This window comes from Hemiscyllium ocellatum, chromosome 39 (assembly GCF_020745735.1).
Source record: "Hemiscyllium ocellatum isolate sHemOce1 chromosome 39, sHemOce1.pat.X.cur, whole genome shotgun sequence".
NCBI lineage: Eukaryota > Metazoa > Chordata > Chondrichthyes > Orectolobiformes > Hemiscylliidae > Hemiscyllium > Hemiscyllium ocellatum.
In genome coordinates, this window is record NC_083439.1 from 27,201,952 (window position 1) to 27,224,319 (window position 22,368).

General features: G+C 41.4%; 1 non-coding gene across 1 annotated transcript; it reads left to right on the top strand.

Moving 5' to 3' along the window:
• The first annotated feature begins 8,485 nt into the window (after positions 1-8,485).
• trnaf-gaa (transfer RNA phenylalanine (anticodon GAA)) lies at positions 8,486-8,558 on the top strand. The gene has a single exon. It is a non-coding gene; the product is annotated as a tRNA-Phe (tRNA).
• Positions 8,559-22,368: the final 13,810 nt, after the last annotated feature.

Consider the following 22,368-nt stretch of genomic DNA (forward strand, 5'->3'; position numbering starts at 1 on the left):
GCCTCACAAAAAGTCAGGCATAACTGGGGGCCTTGAGAGTACCCATGTCTTCTCCTTTGATTTGAAGAAAGTGGGAAGAGTTAAAGGAGAGGTTGTCAAAGTGAGGACAAGGAGGGTGGTGGTGGATGAGGATAGTTCAGACTTTTTTCCAGGAAGAAGCGGGGAACCCTGAGACTGTCCCAGTGGAGGATGGATGTGTAAAGGGATTGCATGTCCATGGTGAAGACGAGGTGGCTGGAGCCCATGATCTGGAAATTCCGAAACTGATAGAAAAAGTCAAATGTAAGTAGGAAGGGACTGGACAAGGGGAGACAAAGAAGGAGTTGAGGTAGGAAACGATAAGTTCCGAGGGGCAGTCAGTTATTTTCCCGATTTTTAAGTGGTTCGAATCTCACATTTTGGATGTGAATGAAGAACAGTAGACAGATATTTAAGGGGCAAAAGAATCTCTATGTTTGTTTAAGGTAGACAGGGTAATTATAATACAAAAAGTAGGTAATGTGATAAATCAATGAATTTAACATAATTAATATACAGGAGAACTGTAATGCATTAAACAACACCTTTAGTGAGATTAAAAACCACACAACACAAGGTTATAGTCCAACAGGTTTATTTGGAGGCACTAGCTTTCGAAGCACTGCTTCAAGATGCTATCTTACGGACACACAGCAAACAACAGTATTAAATTTTAGAGTCTTCATCAGAATTCCCACCAATAGGTTCTAAATGCATATAACCTTCCTCCTACCCCTCCCTGCTAGCGAGGTCAGAAATTTAGGATCTCGGGAGTTTATGCCCACCACTCAGAACACGGTTTTGAAGTGTGCCTGGCTGTACTGGCTTGCCATACCGGGAGCTTGGATGAAGACTTCGGACTGCATGGGTATTTTAGTTTGGGTTGAGTCCACTGATGCAGTAAGACGGGTACTTGATCTATCGGGTAAGTACCTGGCTTCTCGACTTTTTCTGGTTTGCTGAACTCGGTTTTCACTTCAGGTTGTATCTGAGGACTTGTGGTATCTGTTGAGTTGGTTGTTGCTTTGAGTTGTTGGGTTTTACTTCTGATGATCGTGGTTGTTTGTTGAGGTTCTTTCCATCAGTGTTCCTGGTTTGGAGAGGCCCAAATTTGGATGCATTTGTTCAGAGTCCCTGTTGGTTTCCCACCCTCTCACATATCATTTCTTCCAATGAGGCCCTTGGTTTCTCTTCCCTCTTCCTGGTTCTGCCTCTCAATTTGGCTTCTTTTGGATCTTGCTTCAGAAGCTGCTTGTTGGGGCTGGAGGCCTGTGGGAAAGCTGCTTGTTGGAGGGTGGAAGCCTGTGGGAAGTTGCTTGCTGGGAGGTGGAAGTCTGTGGGGATGCTGCTTGTTGGGGAAGATACTTGTTGGGGAAGCTACTTGTTAGGGATGGAAGTCTGTGGGGGTGCTGCTTGTTGGAGGTGAAAGCCTGCAGGGAAGCGACTTGTTGAGGGTTGAAGTCTGTGGAGAAGTTGCTTGTTGGAGGTGGAAGTCTGTGGGGAAGCGGCTTGTTGGGGTGGAAATCTGTGGGGATGTTGCTTGTTGGGGATGGAAGTCTGTGGGTATGCTGCTTGTTGGAGGTGGAAGTCTGTGGGGAAGTAGCTTGTTGAGGGTGGAAGTCTGTGGGGAAGTAGCTTGTTGAGGGTGGAAGTCTGTGGGGATGCTGCTTGTTGGAGGGTGGAAGTGTGTGGGGAAGTAGCTTGTTGGAGGTGGAAGTCTGTGGGGAAGCTGATTGTTGGAGGGTGGAAACCTGTGGGGAAGCTGTTCTTGCAGAAGCTTGTTGTTGAAAAAGGCCACCCTGAAGTGAGATATTGACCATGGGTCCTGTTATCTCCGCTGAAATCTGTAGTTTTCATTGAGCTCTTGATGTTTTCTTCTGAAGTTAAGTGGCTTTCCGATGTGTGAATGGGTCTTGATTGAGGCTGAGTGTTCAGTGTCTCTGTAGGCCCCAAACTGCACTATGCAGCCTGAGATGTAAAAGCTGTCTAGAGATATGATCTGTTCATTTTGGTTGATTGTTCTTTTAGAGAGGAAGTGTCAATTGGGATTCCAGTGTGACCAATCGTTCCAGACAGCAATCTCCATTTTGGAGTAGTGTTGTGTATTTTCCATAGAACTCAGTCCAGCTGTCCCTTTCCTTTTCAAAATTTTGAAAGCCCCAGGTTCTTGCGCACAAATCCAGAGTTTCTTCCATATGTTTAATTTTGGGGAATTTTACTTAATCTTACAGATGCTGTCGGGGTGATCCCAGACGAGATGAGGTTGGTGACAGGCATGGACACAATGGCCTGGGTTTTGATGGTGGGGCTTATGGTCCAGGGGGAGACAGAAGGAGGTGCCTGAGAGTTGGCGCTCAGTCTCTGCATTGAAGAGGTCAGCATGTCAGACACCAACAGCACCACGGGTAAAAAGTGAGGTCTGCAGATGCTGGAGATCACAGTTGAAAATGTGTTGCTGGTTAAAGCACAGCAGGTCAGGCAGCATCCAAGGAATAGGAAATTCGACGTTTCGGGCATAAGCCCTTCATCAGGAATGCCCGAAACGTCGAATTTCCTATTCCTTGGATGCTGCCTGACCTGCTGTGCTTTAACCAGCAACACATTTTCAACCAACAGCACCACCCTTATCGGCAGGTTTAATGACAATGTCAAGCTTGGATTTTGGAGCACAGAGCGAGTGGGAAGTAGATTCAATCAGGTGGCGGGGGCAGGGAGCGGTGGTGCCGAGACATTAGGGCAACCGATGTCACATTGACAGTTCTGAATGACCAAGCCGAGTGCAGGTAAAAAGCAAGAGGGAAGGGTATAGGTAGAAGGAGACTGTTGGAGACAGGTGAAGCCATTTGTGAACTGAACTCAAAACATTAATTCTGCGTTCTCCCCACAGCTACTGCCAGACCTACTCAATTTCATCTGCAGTTTCTCTTTTTATTTGAGATCCCCTGCATCCGCTGTTCTTTTTCTCATGTTAGATTACGACTCTGATTCTTCCCCATGGTGAAAGTGGGTACTGCAGCTGCTGGAGATTAGAGTCAAGATTAGATTGGTGCTGGAAAAGCACAGCAGGTCAGGCAGCATCCGAGGAGAAGGAAAATCAACGTTTCCTGATGAAGGGCTTTTGCCCCAGACGTTCTCTTCTTCTCCCTGGTGATTGTTCTTCACAAACAAACCACAATAGAATGTTTTACTGGGCTAAGCAATCATAAAGCTCATCACAATGCAAGAGTGTCCAGTTTTACTTTGTTGTCTATGTCTTGGTCTTGTAAATTTTGCTTTCCAAAGGCAATAAAACTTCTTATCTCTGCATTTTTTGGAGTGTACTTGTTTCCCAAAGAATATACTTATATATAGTACATGAAAATTAATGTTGCAAAAGCTTAATTTTATAATTTATCAATTGAGTATAAAGGGTAACATTGCCACATTCCTCGAGAACCATAGGGCTGTTCTCCCATTACAGAGAGAGATGACCTGAGGGTCAGTGTGCCTCAGGCAATGGGAAAAGTTGAAATAGAGAATCCTTCATAATAGCCTCAGCCAGAGCGGGAACTAAGGCCACACTGTTAGTGTTAGTCTTCATCGCGAACTAGATGACTAACTATGTAAGCTAACCTTTATTCATTATCAGCTGAATATAACAAGATGAAAACATTCCTTTTGCACTATGTATCATTACATAGCAAATGCATTTGCGAAGTCATTCCCTCTTCATGTCAGCTAATGAAATGATCAACTCTGTCACAATTTTGTCGACAGTATGAAATAGTAGAAATCATCAGAAACAATGGAAGAAAATATTTGCATTCATAAGATATTTTATGACCATGTCACTTTACAACCAAGAAAATACTTTGTGAAGTGTAGTCACCAAATGACTGTGTGTAAGTAGTGATCAACCTATTGTTTGCTGGCTTCACACAATACCATCTCTTCAAGCAAAGGTATACCAGGCTGGAATACATTCTGGGAGTCGTGCAGCAAGTAAATCTGGCCTTGAACAAATGGAAGAATAGTACAACATGAGAAAGTGTAAGGTCCATGATTTTCAGACACTGCTGGAGGTTTTGATGAAGGTGTTGGAAAGAAGGAGAGATATTCTTTATTCATGGTTGGCTAAGAGACCTTCCAGACAAATTGTCAAAAGGCTATGGAAGCAGATAGGGGTGCAATCTATACCCGGAGGCCAGTTCAAAGGATCTTATTACAGTGCCACAAAGTATTTAACAACTTCGCATGAATGAAATCACTGAGCACTGTTTTTGATGCTATATTGCACCAGTAACCTCAGCATTCGTCAATTCACTTTACCCTATTCACTTGCCGACAAACAATCTATGATGGATACCTAACACACAAACGTTCAATTAAACCCTCATGCTCTAACATCTACTTTTCCTAGTTTGGACACTCTACTGATTATTTGAGGACACTTCTATAATGCAAAACTTTGTACAACTCTGAGGAATCCACTTCCTTCTGGATCTGGCTAAACAAGGTGCCATAGAATCTGAGACAGAGATAAGCAGGCATTCCTGATTGAAAGAAATGATGCTGGCTATAACTCAAATGATGGTAGCCGGTAGCTGGTTGAATTTTGAAGGTGTTTGTAGATTTGGAGTGACATTGAGCTGCACTTTTGGACATGTTTTCATTACAGACTAGGAGTTTGACTGCCAGGGCCTGATATTTAATGGTGTTACCATCGCCGAATCTCCCATTATCAATATTCTTAACCAGAAACTCAACTGGACTCATCACATAAACTCAGTGATCACAAGAGCTGTCCAGAGATTAAGAATCCTCCAGCACGTAACTCCCCAAAGCCTATACATGATCGACAAGGCACAAGTCAGTAGTGTGATGGAATATTCCCCACTTGCTTGGACGGGTGGTATTCCAACAACATTCAAGAAGCTCAGCACCAACCAGGACAAAGCAGCCTGCTTGATGGATACCACATCCATAAAAGTCCATTGCCTGCACCAATTTACAAGATGCACTACAGAAATTCACCAAAGATCCTTAGGCAGGAACTTCCAAACCCATGGCCACTTATATCTAAAAGGACAAGGGCAACAGACACATAACACCATCACCTGCAGGTTCCCCTCCAAGCCACTCACCATTCTGACTTAGAAATATATCATTCCTTCATCGCTGAGCCAAAATCCTGAATTCCCTCCCTAAGTGTAGTGTGGGTCAACCTACAGCTCATGGACTGTAGCGGTTCAAGAAGACAGCTCACCACCACCTTCTCAAGCGCAATTAGGGACAGGCAATAAATGCTGGCCAGCCAGAGATGCTCATGTCCCATGAGTGAATGAAGAAAAAGTAAAGTGTCTCACGAAGAGCTAAAGTGTGCCAGAGGCTCATTTGTGACATATCATGAGGCCTGAGCCATTTTAACTTCTGAGTTTCATTTAAACTCATCAATGCTACCTCCATTTCAGCCCCCATGGCAAGCATGTAGAAGTCACTGGGCAGGAGTGAGTTTTCGGGCCTTTGCACCTCACCATTGGTGGATGGTGGCAATAATCCCTCGTACTAAAATGTGCACGAGGCATTGGAATGGAGAGAGGTTGGGGGAGGTGAGAGCTCATGCCTGGGCAGGAAAGACTCAAGGTGTCCTTGTGCATCTTAAAGGAGCAATGTGATAAAAATAGTCAATTTTTAAAGAAATAAAAACCTAATGCACTAGATCTCTTCCATCATTGCTTTCAATTGCCACCAGTTTTGGGGGTGTGTCCAGCATTTAGAAAGAGTTTGGGAACCTGAGATTAAATATTTTTTGGTGTCTTAATGATGTCACTGGACTTCTGATCATTTATGAAGAACCTTTTACGCTGCTCAAAATGCATCTGTTGAAACAGTAATGGAGGAGGAGTATACCATGGAGTGGTAGCACATTTCTCTGTCTTGAACACTATGTACATACTGTTCTCACCAAACAGGGCAATAAATTTGGGACTGATGTGTTCAGCATCAGTGAAAAACAATTTCAGCTTTGAGTAATAGTAGTTAAGAAGTCAAGATCCTAACATCACACCAAAGCAGAGAGGAGCCATCAACGTCCCAGTTAATCCCCATTTTCTGTATTCAAGACAGGTTCCAATTTCTCTTGCTGCATTTTTACCATCACTTCCAAGTCACGTATCATTCCAATTTGGACATTTGTTGGTGTTCCAATCAAAATTCTATAACTAATTACCTTTGAGTTTAAAGTAAGCATCTTCACCACAAAGGCTGCAGCGATTCAAGAAGGAAGTCCACCACCACATTTGTAAGCACATTTAGGGATGCACAATAAATGCCTACCTTGCCAACAATGCCCACACCCTAATAAAGAATTAACTATTGAAACATTATTAGAGTAACAGCAATGTAGAGAGAATCAGCTTTGCTTTAGTGCTGGAGTTATAATTGCAAGTTAATGGACAGAAGGGAAGAGAGCTATCTTAAACTGCAGAATCTATGAAGCTCTACAGCTGCAGTAAATAGTATTGACATGGAGAGGATGTAAGTGACTTTAATGGGGTGTTATGAAGTGACAGTACTCTTGCTTTTAGCATTACTTTAGTCAATTACAATAGATATTATTAGAAGCTGCTTAGTTAAGTAAATAAACAGTCCATTCAGGTTTACAGTATTAGATTGATACAATTACATGAAGGTTCTTTTGCAAAATTTTAAATTGCTCATTGAAGAAGTTATACAAAAATTAAACAGCAGAAAATATTAAAAGGGGAAATCATAGGACACAAGCTTGTGTTCCTATGCCGACACTCTCACTTTTAGGGACTGAACAGGCACAGTAATAACTCAGCCACTATGTTCCGAAAGCACTCTACACTTTGGCACCTATGCCCTCAAACTAACAGGTTTATGGGGTGGGGAGTGGGGGTTGCGTGGGGGTGGGGGATTGTGGTGGCTGGGGTAAGAGAGTAGGAACCTGAAGGACTGTTCACATTATTTGAATTCATTAAGGAATGGTCAGTTCACTAATATGATCACTATCAAGACAATCGAGCTAATGGGAGAAAATTAGAGACAAAAGATATTAAAGATACTAAAAGTTTGATGTGGTGCTCACCATTTTTCGTATTAATTCAGTGATATTAACAAGCTGTCATCATAAAAAAAGTCTCAATCAGTTTAAAGGAAGTTTACCCTGTGAGAAAAGTCAACTTTATGATTTATACTGAGTCTTTTTAACCACACCAGCAATTGTTTGTCCGTTTTCCTTTGATTTCTGTCAGAATAAGCCATGATGGCTGATTAGAAAACAAGCCAATGCTTTGTTTTTAACTGCTGGTCAAATTCATTGATATTATCTCATGGGTAAAGACATTTTTTCTGGGCACTTGAAGTTCAACAAGGATTGTACCCTGAGACTTTGGTAGGGGACAGAGTTCCTGTTTAGTAACCAAACCAGACAGTGGTAAAAAAACAACATAAGGCACTTTGTTAGAATGGAGTTTTTCTTGTGCTCTCTCTAGTGGGTCTGAGATTTCCTCTTCATGTTAAAGATAACACAGAGGCTGTGAGCCAAGAAGTGGCAGCTCTCCCTCCAGTGCTGTCTTCAACTCCAGCTGATAGAAGCTTGTCAGTCTGGTAAGAGTAAGATGATGGCACATGACTATTTTTCGGAATGGATTCAGATGCATTGAGAGCTGTACTCTCTCACACGGGGTAGTACAGTTACGTGTGCAAGTGTTACCTGTCAGCATGATGTAGAGCTAGGCAGGTAGCTGGTCTGGAGAGGACAAGGAGGACAGTAGGCAACTCACTTACAAAATGATATAATGCTTTCTACTTATCACCCTGAGTTAATATCACACTGCTGGAGATTGGCATTGGTTCATGATTCCCCAAAGCCAAATATGCCACTTGCTGAGGCAGAAGACTCAATACTCTTTCGTTGAAAGAAATTCAGAGTAACGTGATTAAAACTAACTGGATGGTGAAAATAACATTAATGATTGTGTGTTTCTCTCCTTTCCCCAGCCAGAAAGCCATGAGCTCACATCGTGTTCCCATGATCTTGCCACATAAGTCAGGCTGACACTCCCAGTGCCCATCTTGAGGGAGTGCTGCAGTATCCGAGATGCAGAATGTTGAATGAGCCATTATACTCAGACCCTACCATCTCTCTCAGGTGCATATAAAAGATGTAATGGGCACTATTTCAAAGAAATATAGGGGAGAGGGATAGTGACAAATATTTATTCCTCAACTGCAGTCTCTAAAGGTACAGATTGCCAGGTCATTGTTGTCTGTGCACAATTTGTTGGCAATGCTGGATGATGAGAGAAATTGAGGTTTTGGTTAAGAAAAAGATGGAAGCATGTGACATGTATAGGCAGGAGTGATCAAGTAAATCCTGGTGGGCAAAGAGGGGACATGAGATAGCTTTGGCAATTAGGGTTAAGGAGAATCTGAAGGGATTTTATAAATACAGTAAAAACAAGCTGAAATAGCTCAGTTGGGAGAACATTAGACTGAAGATCTAAAGGTCCCTGATTCAATCCTGGGTTTTGGCAAAAGCAGCAGTGCTTGAGCACTCCCTTCTTTGTTTTCATGCTGCAAATACACAAAACGCTTGTGTGGCAGCACAGTTCTGGTCGCTATATTTTGGGAAGGATGTGGAAGCATTGGAAAAGGTGCAGAGGAGATTTACCAGAATGTTGCCTAGACTGAAGGGAAGGTCTTATGAGGAAAGGCTGAGAGACTTGAGTCTGTTCTCATTGGAAAGAAGAAGGCTAAGGGGGGATTTGATACAGACATACAAGATGATCAGAGGATTAGATAGGGTAGAGAGTGCAAGTCTTTTTCCGAGGATGATGAAGTCAGCTTATACTAGGGGGCATAACTACAAATTGAGGGGTGATAGATTTAAGACAGATGTCAGAGGCAGGTTCTTTACTCAGAGAGTGGTAAGGGCATGGAATGCCCTACCTGCCAATGTAGTTAACTCAGCCACATTAGGGAGATTTGAACAATCCTTAGATAAGCACATGGATGATGTTGGGATAGTGTAGGGGGATGAGCTGGGAATAGTTCACAGGTCAGGGCAACATTGAGGGTTGAAGGGCCTGTACTGCACTGTATTGTTCTATGTTCTAAGAGGGTAAGTAGGGATTGAATAGGGCCCCTCAGAGATCAGCAATGCAGCCTTTGTTTGGAGCTGCAGGAGATCGGGGAGATACTAACTGAGCATTTTGCATCAGTGTTTACTGTGGAGAAGAACATGGACGATATATAATGTAGGGAAATAGCTGGTGACATCTTGAAAAATGTAATTATTACAGAGGAGTTGGTGCTGGATGTCTTGAAACACATAAAAGTGGATAAATCACCTCTTCCCACTCTGTGAGAAGCTATGGAAGTGATTGCTGAGCCCCTTGCTGAGATATTTGTATCATTGATAGTCACAGGTGAGGTGCCAGAAGACTAGAGGTTGGCTAATATGGTGCCACTATTTAAGAATGATGGTAAGGAAAGTCCAGGGAACAATAGATCGGTGAGCCTGACATAGGTTGTGGGCAAGTTGTTGGAGGGAATTCTGAGGGACAGGATTTACATGTATGTGAAAAGGCTAGGACTGATTAGGGATAGTCAGCATGGTTTTCTGCATGGGAAATTATGTATTACAAACTTGATTGATTTCTTCAAGAAGTATCAAAGAGAATTGATGAAAGAATCAAAGAATCAAAGAGAATGGTGGACATGATCTATAGGGAGTTCGACAAGGTTCCCCATGGTAAACTGGTTAGTAAGGTTGGAGCTCATGGAATACAGGGAGAACTAGCCATTTGGATACAGAACTAGCTCAAAGATAAAAGACAGAGGGTGGCCGTGGAGGGTTGCTTTTCAGACTGACAGCCTGTGACCAGTGGTGTGCCACAAGGATCGGTGCTGGGTCCACTGCTTTTCATCATTTATACAAATTATTTGGATGAACATAGGAGGTATAGCTAGTAAGTTTGCAAAATGACACCAAAATTGGAAGTGCAGTGGACAACAAAGAAGGTTACCTCAGAGTACAATGGGATCTTGATCAGATGGGCCAATGGGCTGAGGAGTGGCAGATGGAGTTTAATTCAGATAAATGCGAGGTGCTGCATTTTGTGAAAGCAAATCTTAGCAGGACTTATACAGTTAATGGTAACGTCCAAGGGAGTGTTGTTGAACAAAGAGACTTCGGAGTGCAGGTTCATACCTCCTTGAAAGTGGAGTCACAGGTAGATAGGATAGTGAAAAGGCATTTGGTGTGCTTTTTCACTATTGGTCAGAAATTTGTCTATAGGAGTTGGCTGCACAGGACGTTGATTAGGCCACTTTTGCAATGTTTAGTGCAATTTTAGTCTCCCTCCTATTGGAAGGATGTTGTGAAAGGGTTCAGAAAAGATTTATAAGGATGTTGCTAGGGTTGAAAGATTTGAGCTACAGGGAGAGGCTGAATAGGCTGGCGCTGTTTTCCCTGGAGTATCAGAGGCTGAGGAGTGACCTTATAAAGGTTAATAAAATCATGAGGGGCATGGATAAGGTAAATAAACATGGTGTTTTCCCTGGGGTGGGGAAGTCCAGAACTGGAGGACATAGGTTTAGGGGAAGGGTTTTTACATGGAGAGTGGTGCGTGTATGGAATGAGCTGCCAGAGGAAGTGGCAGAGACTGGTACAATTACTATAGTTAAAAGGCATCTGGATGGGTTTATGAATAGGAAGGGTTTAGAGGGATATGGGCCAAGTGCTAGGAAATGGGACTAGATTAGGTTAGCATATCTGATCGGCATGGATGAGTTGGACGAAAGGGTCTGTTTCTGTACTGTACAACTCTATGATTCTATCTAAGGCACTGAAGTATCAGGTGTAGAAGTTATGCTGCAGTTATACAAAACCCTGGTTAGATCACACTTAGAGTGCTGTGAGCAGACCTGCACCACCCATAGTAAAGATACATTGGTGGTGTAGGGAATACAGTGCAAGTTTACAAGAATGATACCTGAACTTTAAGGAGAGATTATACAATTGAGGCCTGCTTTCTCTGGAATTGAAAGGATAAAGAGTGATCTGATCAAAGTCTTCAAGATATTAACAGGAAAAGACAGGGTAGACAAAGATAAAATATTCCCATTTTTTGTAGATTCTATAATTATAGAGAATAGCCTGAAACTTCGGGCCGGACCCTTCAGGAGAAATGTTAGGAAGCACTTCTATACACCAAGGATGAGAGATTTTTGGAACTCGCTTCCACAGCGAGAGTGGATGCTGGATCAATTGTTCACTTTAAATCTGAGATAAATTTTAAGCAAAATCTATTAAAGAATATGGGCTATAGGCCATACATGGAATTAGGTCACAGAGAAGCTATCATCTTATTGAATGGTGGAACAGGTTCTAGGGGCTGGAATGGCCTCCTCCTGATCCTACATTCCAACTGGTTTGATGTTGAAAAGAAAACTTCAATGGCTATAAAGCATTTTGGAATGTCTTGTTTTGAAAAAGTTGCTATATAAATGCAAATGTTTTTGTGACAAAAATTAATTTGGCCTTTATTTGCAAAAAATATTTTGCCAGACTTGTTTTGGATTTTATCAGAGTATTTTTCTTCTCTGTACTGGCTCTAATGCTATAAATGTTTCAATACAGGGAATAGGTCTGCAATTTCTAATTTACTGTCAGGGCACATCTTAAGGAACTGAACATCCTCAGAACACTTGTTCTCCAATGTACAATAATCACCCATCAAAATATATAAAAATACATTTAACTCTACAAAATATTGCATTCTTGTCAGAAGTAATATTTCTGTGTAAGAGTATATGCTGCTTGTGTCAGAGAATTAGCTTCTTTCACCATTCCACACATCTGAGGGAGTTGTTTATCTGTAACTGATAACAACTTTGAAATCGAACTGGAGAGGTAACCAAAATTCCTCTGAGATTTAAAAATTAATTTATGAAATCTTATTAACTCCTGAAAGAAGTAGTGAAGTGGAACTTCATAAAACCTCTGATTTAATTTCAAGTTTCACAGGCTTTATGTTAAATTCTTTATCCCATCCTCTTGTTCTGGTGCTTGCTGATGTGGACTGGCACCCTGTGCACCAACATCGTGTTCAAATTTGCACATGGTGCTTCCTACTTCCTTTCGCTGCCACCTCCTTCAGTCTAACAACCTCAAAAAACTCTTCACTAACCCAACTCTCCACTGTCAGCATCCGAAGCTGTCTAGGCTCTTAATGCTGAATGCTCTTCCCTAGACTTCTCTTGCTCTCCAAATCTATCTCTGCTTCTTTCACATGTTTTTTAATGCCTAACCCTAGACTGAGTTTGTCTTATCCCCTGTCCAAACCTACACAACAGAAAACCAAGTTAATGTTGGTATTTTGGACCACGCTTTCCAGGCAGCTGGGCTGATGTACAAATGAGAGAATTTCCTGTTGGGTGTATCGACCAGTAAGTATTGGGGGTGGAACGTCCACAGTCGGAGTGTTCTATTTGAGCTTCAATCTTTAAAAATCTATTTAACTTAGCCCTGTGGACTGCATTCAGTGAGTTGGTATCAACTGTGGAGCCCCCATCTTATCTAAACTTCTAAGAAATACAGATATAAGCGAACACTAATGTTACTAGAGATTTCAGTGAAGGAGACATTCATGTGATTGATAAAACTTTCCATCAGTAAGTATATGTAGGAACAAATTACTGCAGAATCGGGATTCGGTACTGAAAACACAACATATTGTAAATCACAGGAGGTCAGGCAGCATCTGTGAGAGAGAGAGAGAGAGAGAGAGAGAGAGAGAGAGAGAGAGAGAGAGAGAGAGAGAGAGAGAGAGAGCAAACTAACATTTTGAGTCTGGATGACTCTTGATCAGAGTCATCTAGCCGAAAAACATTAGTTTGCTCGCTCTCCACGGATGCTGCCTGACCTGTTATGATTTCCAGCATTTTTAGTTAATATATTTTCATATTTCATCCATTCATCCTATCACAATGAAAGCAGATTTGCAATGTTAGCAAAGAATTACATGTAGATCAAAGAACCTGCACAATTAGATTAGATTACTTACAGTGTGGAAACAGGCCCTTCGGCCCAACAAGTCCACACCGACCCGCCGAAGCGCAACCCACCCATACCCCTAACACTATTACCTAACACTACAGGCAATTTAGTATGGCCAATTCACCTGACCCGCACATCTTTGTGACTGTGGGAGGAAACCGGAGCACCCGGAGGAAACCCACGCAGACACGGGGAGAACGTGCAAACTCCACACAGTCAGTCACCTGAGGCGGGAATTGAACCCAGGTCCCTGGCGCTGTGAGGCAGCAGTGCTAACCACTGTGCCACCGTGCCGCCCTAAAGTAGTATTCACAACTACAGGTACGATCTCTCCAGACCTGCTGTCTGAAAACCAATGTTGCCCAAAAATTGGGCATTTTTGGAATGTGCCATTCATTAGTTCATTTTTATTTTACTCAATTAAAATAATTTGGCCAGTCACTGCATGTTACTTGTTCCATTGCTTGCAAGTTGGTCTATATTTACTCTCCAAGTGAACCCTGACCCGACCTCGCTTGGATTGCCCCAAATCAGCATCTGCCCAAAATTACCCAATTTGAATTCCGTCAAAACCCGACACCTGGCACAGTCTCAGCCCTCAGGCTGCCACGTTTGAGATGGTGTACCTGTCAATCAATTTATTTCTCTGTATGTGATGGTTATTCTGGCATTGGATTATCAAGGATTGTCTAAACCTTTTGACTTGCTACAGGGAAATGCCACACCTCTTACCACACACAATAAATCTTTACCCAAAAGGATTATTAGGTAACGATAAGAGTTGAGGGGACTTTTTAATCCCCCCTTTTCTCTCTTTTTAACTGTGAACTTTTTTTAAACACATGAGGAATTTGATCAGCTCCAACTTGGCGCACACTCATGAACTGATGCTGATGATGTGTTTCCAAATATATCATCCATATGTGCCAAACATACATTGCATAATGTGTTAGTTTTGCCAAGGCAATGCCAGACGCAGGTCTATGCTCAAATTTATGAGTATAAGCGCGTACCTAAAATCTCAGTAGATCAGTATAATTAAGCCAGCTATTATAATAAACTTGTGACTACAACAAAACATGACAAAGAGGACTGACATTGCTTCGGAAATGAAGTATTCTTTTACTGACTGATTTAATGCTCTGTGCCTTACTTTATAATTGGCTTCAATCCCCTGCTTTGATCTACCTTTAGTAAATAGGAAACAGGGCCAGCAGCCAATTGAAGCCACACAGGTGTGTCCTATTCTCCTGAATAAATTAGTCACTCATCGGATTGATCACTAAATTTGGGCTCGTTTAAATTGATTTTGAAGAAATTTAAAGTGACTACAACAGTAAGAGAAAGACAAACAGTATTGAGTTTCAATTATTGGAGGTATGATAAACGGTGAAATAACTTCACTGCCTGAGTGCTATGTGATTAAACACTCCACACTATCTCAGAGATAGACACAACAGCAGAACTTCATGTATTGCCAGTTTTTTTGAGCAGGGATAATCAAGGCAAATGGACTTCTGACACAACATGAAAACTTTCGGATACTTATTCATAAAGTTGGGTCATAACTTACTTATGATTAAAATGCCACCATGTTAAAAGATATTTTATTTGATGCAGCCTATATTCTAATCATATCTGAGGAAAGTTCAAATCGAAGTCACAGGCTATGATTTTCCTGCTAATTTTGTCCTCACTTCTGACTCCATAGTTTTTGTAACAGATATTTTTCCTCCTCAACCTGTTCAGAGATGTTGCTATGCTGCTCCGGAGTAGGTGGGACTTGAGCCCAGGCCTCCTGATTCAGAGTAGTTTCGTATTAGTGATTGATTTGCTTTTAAACCTCATCTGGAGTACTGTGTCCAGTTCTGGTCACCCTATTATAGGAAGGATATTATCACATTGGAGTGGGTTCAGAACAGACCTGTCAGGATGTTGCTTGGATTGGAGAGTTTGAGTTATGAGAATAGGCTGAGACTTTTATCACTGGAGGGTAGGGGTTTGAGGGGTGACCTTTACAAAAGTTTAGAAAATCTTGACAAGGATAGATAGAATGAATGGCAAGTGTCTTTTCCCTAGTTTGGGGGATTTCAAAACGAGGGGGAATATTTTTAGGGTGAGTTTTAAAAAAGACACAAGAGGTATCTTTTTTTAGTGAGTGGTTCAACTGTGGAATGAATTTTGAGAGGAAGTGGTAGAGGTGGGTATAATTACAATGCTTAAAAGTCATTGGAAAAGTATGTGAATAAGAAATATTTTTGGAGGGAGATGGGTCAAGCGCAGACAGGTGTGACTGGTTTGATTTGGGATTATGTTTGGCATGTACCAGTTGGACTGAAGCATCTGTTTCGGTGCTGTATGACTCTAAGTATACAAACATGGCTTGAAGAGATATTTTCAGATGCGGTCTTCTGCTGTGAGACATGCCATCTTTGCTTGCTATATGAGATCAGGAGCCTGGCAAAAGGGGCAAATCGGCACAAATCAGTGTTCAACATGGTAGACATTCAAGATAACTGGTTTTAATGGTTCATTTATAACTAACATCCCCTAACTTAAAAAAAATCCCATAAAATATACACTTTCATTTTAAAATAATGATCAGGATAGCGTATAACAGCTCAAATCAGGCTGAAGTCTTTTGAAAATGTTTCTCAAGTTCGTGATAATTCTAGTTGGGTCAGCATTAGTTATTTGGCTTTAATGTTTCAGTTTGCATTTCACATTGGAAAAACTAGTCACTGATAAACCCATTAATTATTAATGCGGTTGTTTGGCTTGTGCCTGTGTGTGCATGGACGCAGAGCCATTCTGATTTAATATTGAACACTTCCAGCAGCTAGCCCAGATGAGTGAGTTCGGACCCTGGGAGCGTCCTTCTGCTGTTTTTGCTAAAGTTTTTTTTTCTGTTAATTTGGAGAGTGAGGAGTTAAATGCTTTTTATTCCGAGTTGCTCGGGTCAAGGCCTTTTATGGTATTTATGTGAGTGATGGTACAAGTTAGAGCACAGGTGCAGCAGATAGCGAGTGGGAATGCAGACTGGGAGATAAAGAAGCAGGTGTGGAGAGGCAGGACTGCACCCTATATATAAGTGAAGGAACAAAATGTACTTGCACAACTGACGGCATTTGCAGTTTATTAAGGAAAGAAACATTGCCGGAATCACCATTTTGTTTTAAAGTGATTTGAGAGCAAAGAATTTGGTTTAGTTTGCATACTCTGCCTCAATGAATTCTTTTTTAAAACAAACATTTTTTTCCGTTCAAACCGTTTGCACTAATGAAACCAATTTTGAAATGCAACTGAATAATTTGCAATAAGGGTGGCTCAGTGGTTAGCACTGCTGCCTCACAGCACCAGGATTCCAGATTCAATTCTCGCCTTGGGTGACTGTCTGTGTGGAGTTTGGACGCTTTCCCGTGTCTGTGTGGGTTTCCTCCTGCAGGACAGGAGAATTCGCCCTGCTAAATTGTCCATAGTGTTAGGTGCATCAGTCAGAGGAAATGGGTCTGGTTGGGTTACTCTTCGGAGGGTTGGTATGGACTTGTTGGGCTGAAGGGCCCATTTCCACACTGTAGGGAATCTAGTCTAAACTTGTATTGTTTCTTCAATATGATTTTTGTCCAGTTCCGTTAAAATGTATGCTCATCTCCTTGAAATTTAGACTTGAGCTAAGGGAGGAAGAGAGAGTGTGATTGTTTCCTTTAACAGTGAATGATTGTTCTTGATGATTTATGAATAAAATGAATAGATAAACACCAAGGTTGCCTTGTGTTAACTTCTGGACTGACGATGCCTTATCTAATGATGATTCAGTTTGAACTGTGATTGGGCACGAGTCTGGAATTCAGTTCAAAACCATACACTTCTAATTCAAATATGCTATGTTGTTACTTGTAAAGGAATAGGAGCTATTTTTGGGGGTGTACATCCACATTTTATTGCTGCCTTGCAGTCATGTGTTGAGTGATTAATATATCTGTCCACCAACCACATGGAAAGCTCCAAGGATTACACTCAATGAAGCCACTTAAATCACAATTATTTCAAATTTGCAGGAACTAGAAAACTTAGCAAAATATAAAGGATGAAAGCGGGCTCTGTCATATTGCCATGCACTCGTCAGTACAAGGTCATGTTTCAAGTTTCATTTTTCATGTTAAAATTTAACCAGCAATCAGTCACATCTATGGAAAGTGGAAATATAAACAAAGATTTGTTTTCATTCACTCATGGTACATGGGTATTGCTGACTCGACCAGCATTTATTGCACATCCCTAATTGCCCTTGATAAGGTAATGATGAGCTGCCTTCTTGAACCATTGCAGTTCATTTGGTGTTGCTAGACTCACAATGCCATTAGAGTGGAAGTTCCAGAATTTTGACGCAGCAACTGTAGTAACAATGATATATTTCCAAGCCAGTATGTGAGGAGCTTGGAGGGGAATTTGTAGTGAGCCATGTTCCCATGCATCTGCTCTCCATGTCTTTTGACATGGGAGTGGTTGCAGGTTTGGAAGATGTTGCTCTAAGGAGCTGGTGAAGTGAGTATCAATGGCACATTATGCTTATGTTGACTATTTGAATCAATTTCCCTAAGCTTTCCCCGTGGCCTCTATCAATTTTTACAGTCCAATTCAACTTTGAAAGTTGTTCTCTTACAAACTATTCAGGCAGTACTTTTAAAATTGAAAAGGATGCAGAAAAGGTTTACATGGATGTGACTGTTACTAGAGGTTTTGAGTTATAAGGATATACTGGATAGGCTGGGACTATTTTCACTGGAAAGTAGGAGGTTCAGGTGTGACCTTACAGATGTTTATAGAATTCATGAGGTGAATGGCAGGTACTTTTCCCTAGGGTTGGGCAGTTCAAGTTGAGGGCATATTTTAAGGTGGAAGGAGCAAGATTCAGAAAAGTCATGAGGGGCAAACTTTTTACATGGACGGTGGTTTGTGTGTGGAATGAACTTCTAGAGGAAGTGGTGGATGCAGGTACAGCTGGAATGTTTAAAAGACATTTTAGATAAGTTCATGAATAAATAAATGTTTAGAGGGATATGGGCCAAGTGCCGACTAGTTTGGGATTATTGTCTGCATGGACTGGTTGGGCTGAAGAGTCTGTTTCCATGCTGTATGACTCTATGACTAACTGCTGAATATCATGTTTCCCCAAATCATGCCTGATTATTTAGCCAATTATTTTTAATAGGCTTAATGAAAGAAATTAAGAAACTCTTAAATATATCCAGCACCTTTAACGGAGATGGAAATATATTTGAGGAATAGTAAATATGTAAAATCCTAAGAGGCCTTGATGTGGTAGATGCCAGGAGGATGTTTCTCCTGCTTTGGATTTAGGAACTGGGACTCTCAGAATAAAGGATTCACAATTTACGATGCAGATGAAATTTTATTTTATTCGGAGAGTTGTAGGATGTGGCATTCTCTATTATTTAGATTGTGGATGCTCAGTAGTTAAATATGTTAAAGGCAGAGATGGACACTTTTTTTGGAATCAAATAGATTTAGGGACTAGTGAGGGTAGATGCAATGGAGGAAGAAACTCAGCCACGATCATCGAGAATGCTAGAGTGGAATGAAGGACTGGATGGCCTCCATGTGCTTCTATTTCTTAGGGTCTGCATGTAAAGATGCCACGAACAACAAATCTGTTCATGACAGCCTAATCTGTTTTATTGCTGTTGGTTGAGGGAATAAATATTGGCAAATAAACTAAGGAGAACTCAGCTGGATTTCTTGAAACAGTGTCTTGAAACAATAGAGCAAATAGGCCTTCAGTTTAAAATCTCCTCAGAAAAGTAACACTTTTGACCGTACAGCAAGTGTTTAACAAGAAATGCATTCTGCATTTTGCGCTCAAGTATTTGCATAGAACTTCAGTTCTGAGGCAACAGTATTAAGTAAATGGGCTAATTGATATCTAATGGCATTATATCTGAATCTTTACTTAAAGGGGATCTGCGCAATTCAACAGGCACATTTCATTGCTTGCTTCTGGTGTCACTTCACGTGACAGTTGGATTAAGTTTAAGATGACTATTTCCACATGTAGCACTCAAGTCATGAACTCGACCAGAATTGCAATTGTTATATCTGCAAAAATGTTGAGACTATCTTGCTTTGGGTCTTGACATTTAAAATATTGATTGAGAGGGCAGAGCCCTATTCCAATTCTACCTTGACCTATTGCATTATGTATTGGAAATGCACCAAGTTGCTTTAATTATTCATACAAGGCTCCAAGTAACTGGGTCAAGTAAATGGGGAAACAAGTAAAAGCAGAATAATATTCCAGAAAAATATAACATTTTCATGAATATTAAGTATGCAGAAAATTGCATCCCTGTCCGCCTTGCCCAATGCTGCTGAATTGGACCAGCTGTTGCCAGGAAGCCTTTATCCATCATAAGATCGAAAGTACTATTTTACAGGTGCATGATTAACCTGTAAAAGGATTTCTCACAAGGTCATGATTTGGAGATGCCGGTGTTGGACTGGGGTGGACATAGTTAAAATTCACACAACACCAGGTTATAGTCCAACAGGTTTATTTGGAAGCACTAGCTTTTGGAGTGCTGCTCCTGATCAGATGGTTGAAGGAGCGGTGCTCTGAAAGCTAGTGCTTCCAAATAAACCTGTTGGAATATAACCTGGTGTTGTGTGATTTTTAACTTGGTTCTCCCAAGGTGTGTGAGAGGCTTAACTCCAATGTGGTTGATTGACATAATATACATGTGAGCAATGTAGATTACTTCTAAGGTTTGCTTGTCAAGAATGTATTCTTCCCTAACATCAGCAGGGCCTCCACAAAAATGATGACAGTCAAACCACATATTGGTGGAATGTTCACTGATTTGACATCTGTTGATCTTCTAGTATTGCCTTAATGGACATTCTACCTAGAATGTCCTTTAATGACACTAACAGAGCTGTAAGAAAGCAAGTGCAGGTAAATGGGAGATGTTGCATTTTGGTCAGATGAATGGGCAGGACTTATACAGTTAATGGTAGAGGAAGTGTTGTCGAACAGAGAGACCGAAGGGTTCAGGTACATAGTTCTTTGAAAGTTGCATCACTGGTAGACAGGATAGGAAAGAAAGCGTTTGGCACGCTTGCCTTCATGGTCAGACTTTTGATATTGGAGTTGGGATGTCATGTTGCAGTTGTACAGGATGTTGGTGAGGCAACTTTTGGAATACTGCGTACAGTTCTGATCGTCCTGCTATAGAAAGGATATTATGAAATTGGAAAGGATGCAGTAAAGATTGACATAGGTGTTACTGGGACTGGAGGGTTTGAGTTATAAGGAGAGATTGGACAAGCTGGGACTGTTTTGCCTGGAGCATAGGATGCTGAAAGGTGATGTTAGAGAGTTTACACAACCATGAGGAGCATAGATAACCTGCATAGCAAGGATCTTTTCCCTAGGTTGGGGGTTTTCAAACCTTGAGGGCATATTCTTAAGATGGAAGGAGAAAGATTTAAAAGGGATCTGAGGAGCAACATTTTCATACAGAGGGTGGTTCGTGTGTGGAATAAACTACCAGAGGGAATAGTGGATGCAGGTACAGTTCGAAAGTTGAAAAGGCCTTGGGGCAGGAACATGAATAGGTAAGGTTTAGAGGGATATGGGCCAAATACAAGCAAGTGGGAAACATGTACAAGTTGGACCGAAGAGTCTGTTTCCGTGTTGTATGACGCTATGACTCTATCTGCACAACTCCCTCAGGCCCCCGTCATTATGCCGCACTAATTTTGACTGGAATGGTTTTCTAAATGGTGTTTGTGCGGTTTCCCTGCTTAGAAGCCAGCCTGGTTGACAGATGTGGCTGTCTGTTGGGTAAGGAATGGTTTGAAGAAGGTAGGAAACCTGCAGTTGGAGTAGTGGTGGTGTCGTGGAGGGATCCAAAGCTTTCTGAGGAGAAATAGATTTCTTTGGAGGTTTTAGGTGGAAACTCTAACCCCTTCGACACACCAGTCTTCACGTTTTTAAACGCTGGGGAAGCTGGCCAGCCAGGATTAAACCTAGCAAACAGAAAAAAAAATCTGTGTGGCTATAATATCATAAAGAACATATTCATCTCAGAGTGCCATGGTCCTTTAGCACCAAATATAGATAGGTAGGTTGCGGTTGGGTTTGATACCATTTAAATTTTGACTTTGCACTTGATCCAAACACATCCATTGAGGGTTTAAAAGGTACTTGCTGTGATTCAGGAGAATATATATGATTTTTTTTTCCACAATTTCAGAACATCGTAAAACACTGAAGTACTTTTTTGAAGTATAAAAATTAAGTACTTTTATCAAACAGTCACTTTGTGCAATCTAGAAAATGCAGCAGTTAATTTCACGACCAGATTATTTGTTTTTAATATTATCTAATGGATAAATATTGGCTAACAATCTTTACATCTCTTCATTCAAAAGTGGTGTAGGATCTCTTACGTCTACCATAGCGGGCAGGAGGATCTTGGTTTAATATGCCATCCTAAAGGTGATAGAGGGAATCATAGAATTTCATAGTTCAGAAGGAATCCATTTAAACCTTTGTATCTGTACCAACTCCCTGAAAGAGCTACCCAGCTCCAGCCCTATCTCTGTAGCCCTCGAAATTCATCACTATCATGATCCGTGATACAATATTTCTTTGGAATATCCACCTGCATTTTGTGCTCAATCTAGGTAGAATGAGTTCAAAACCGTCCCACTCAGTAATAAGCATTCCTCCAACTGAGCCACATGTACTAAATCTACAATGAGGTCTTGTGTAGAGCACTGATCAGGCCCACAAGCCACCCTGACAATTTTGTCCCTGGACCACCTCCCTCCCCCAACCTCCCTTGAAGTGCTGAATTGCCTACTCTGCTTCTAATTCCAATTTTCCCAACCTCTCTGAACCACTCACTTTAAACAGAGGCTGAATGTCTGATAGGCTGTGGGTTATATGACACATACATTATAAGCTTTTATAAACTTTCCATCAAGTGGAGATCCCAAGTGAGCCAGTACAAAACATTTCAAGTGATGCTCCACCTCATTATTAAACACCATACTCCTTGGGCCTGGACAAGGCCTCAGGCTTCTCCAGTGGAGTGTACACCCTTCCTGCATGCAAAACACTCCTGCATTGAAAGTTCCTAAAGGTATTTTTGAATTGGCACAGAGATTCCTTCGTAGTCAGTCATTATATCCCAAAATGCACATTGGCATGGCCTTTTCTATCCCAGCAGTAGTCATCCAAAGGCACATTTTGC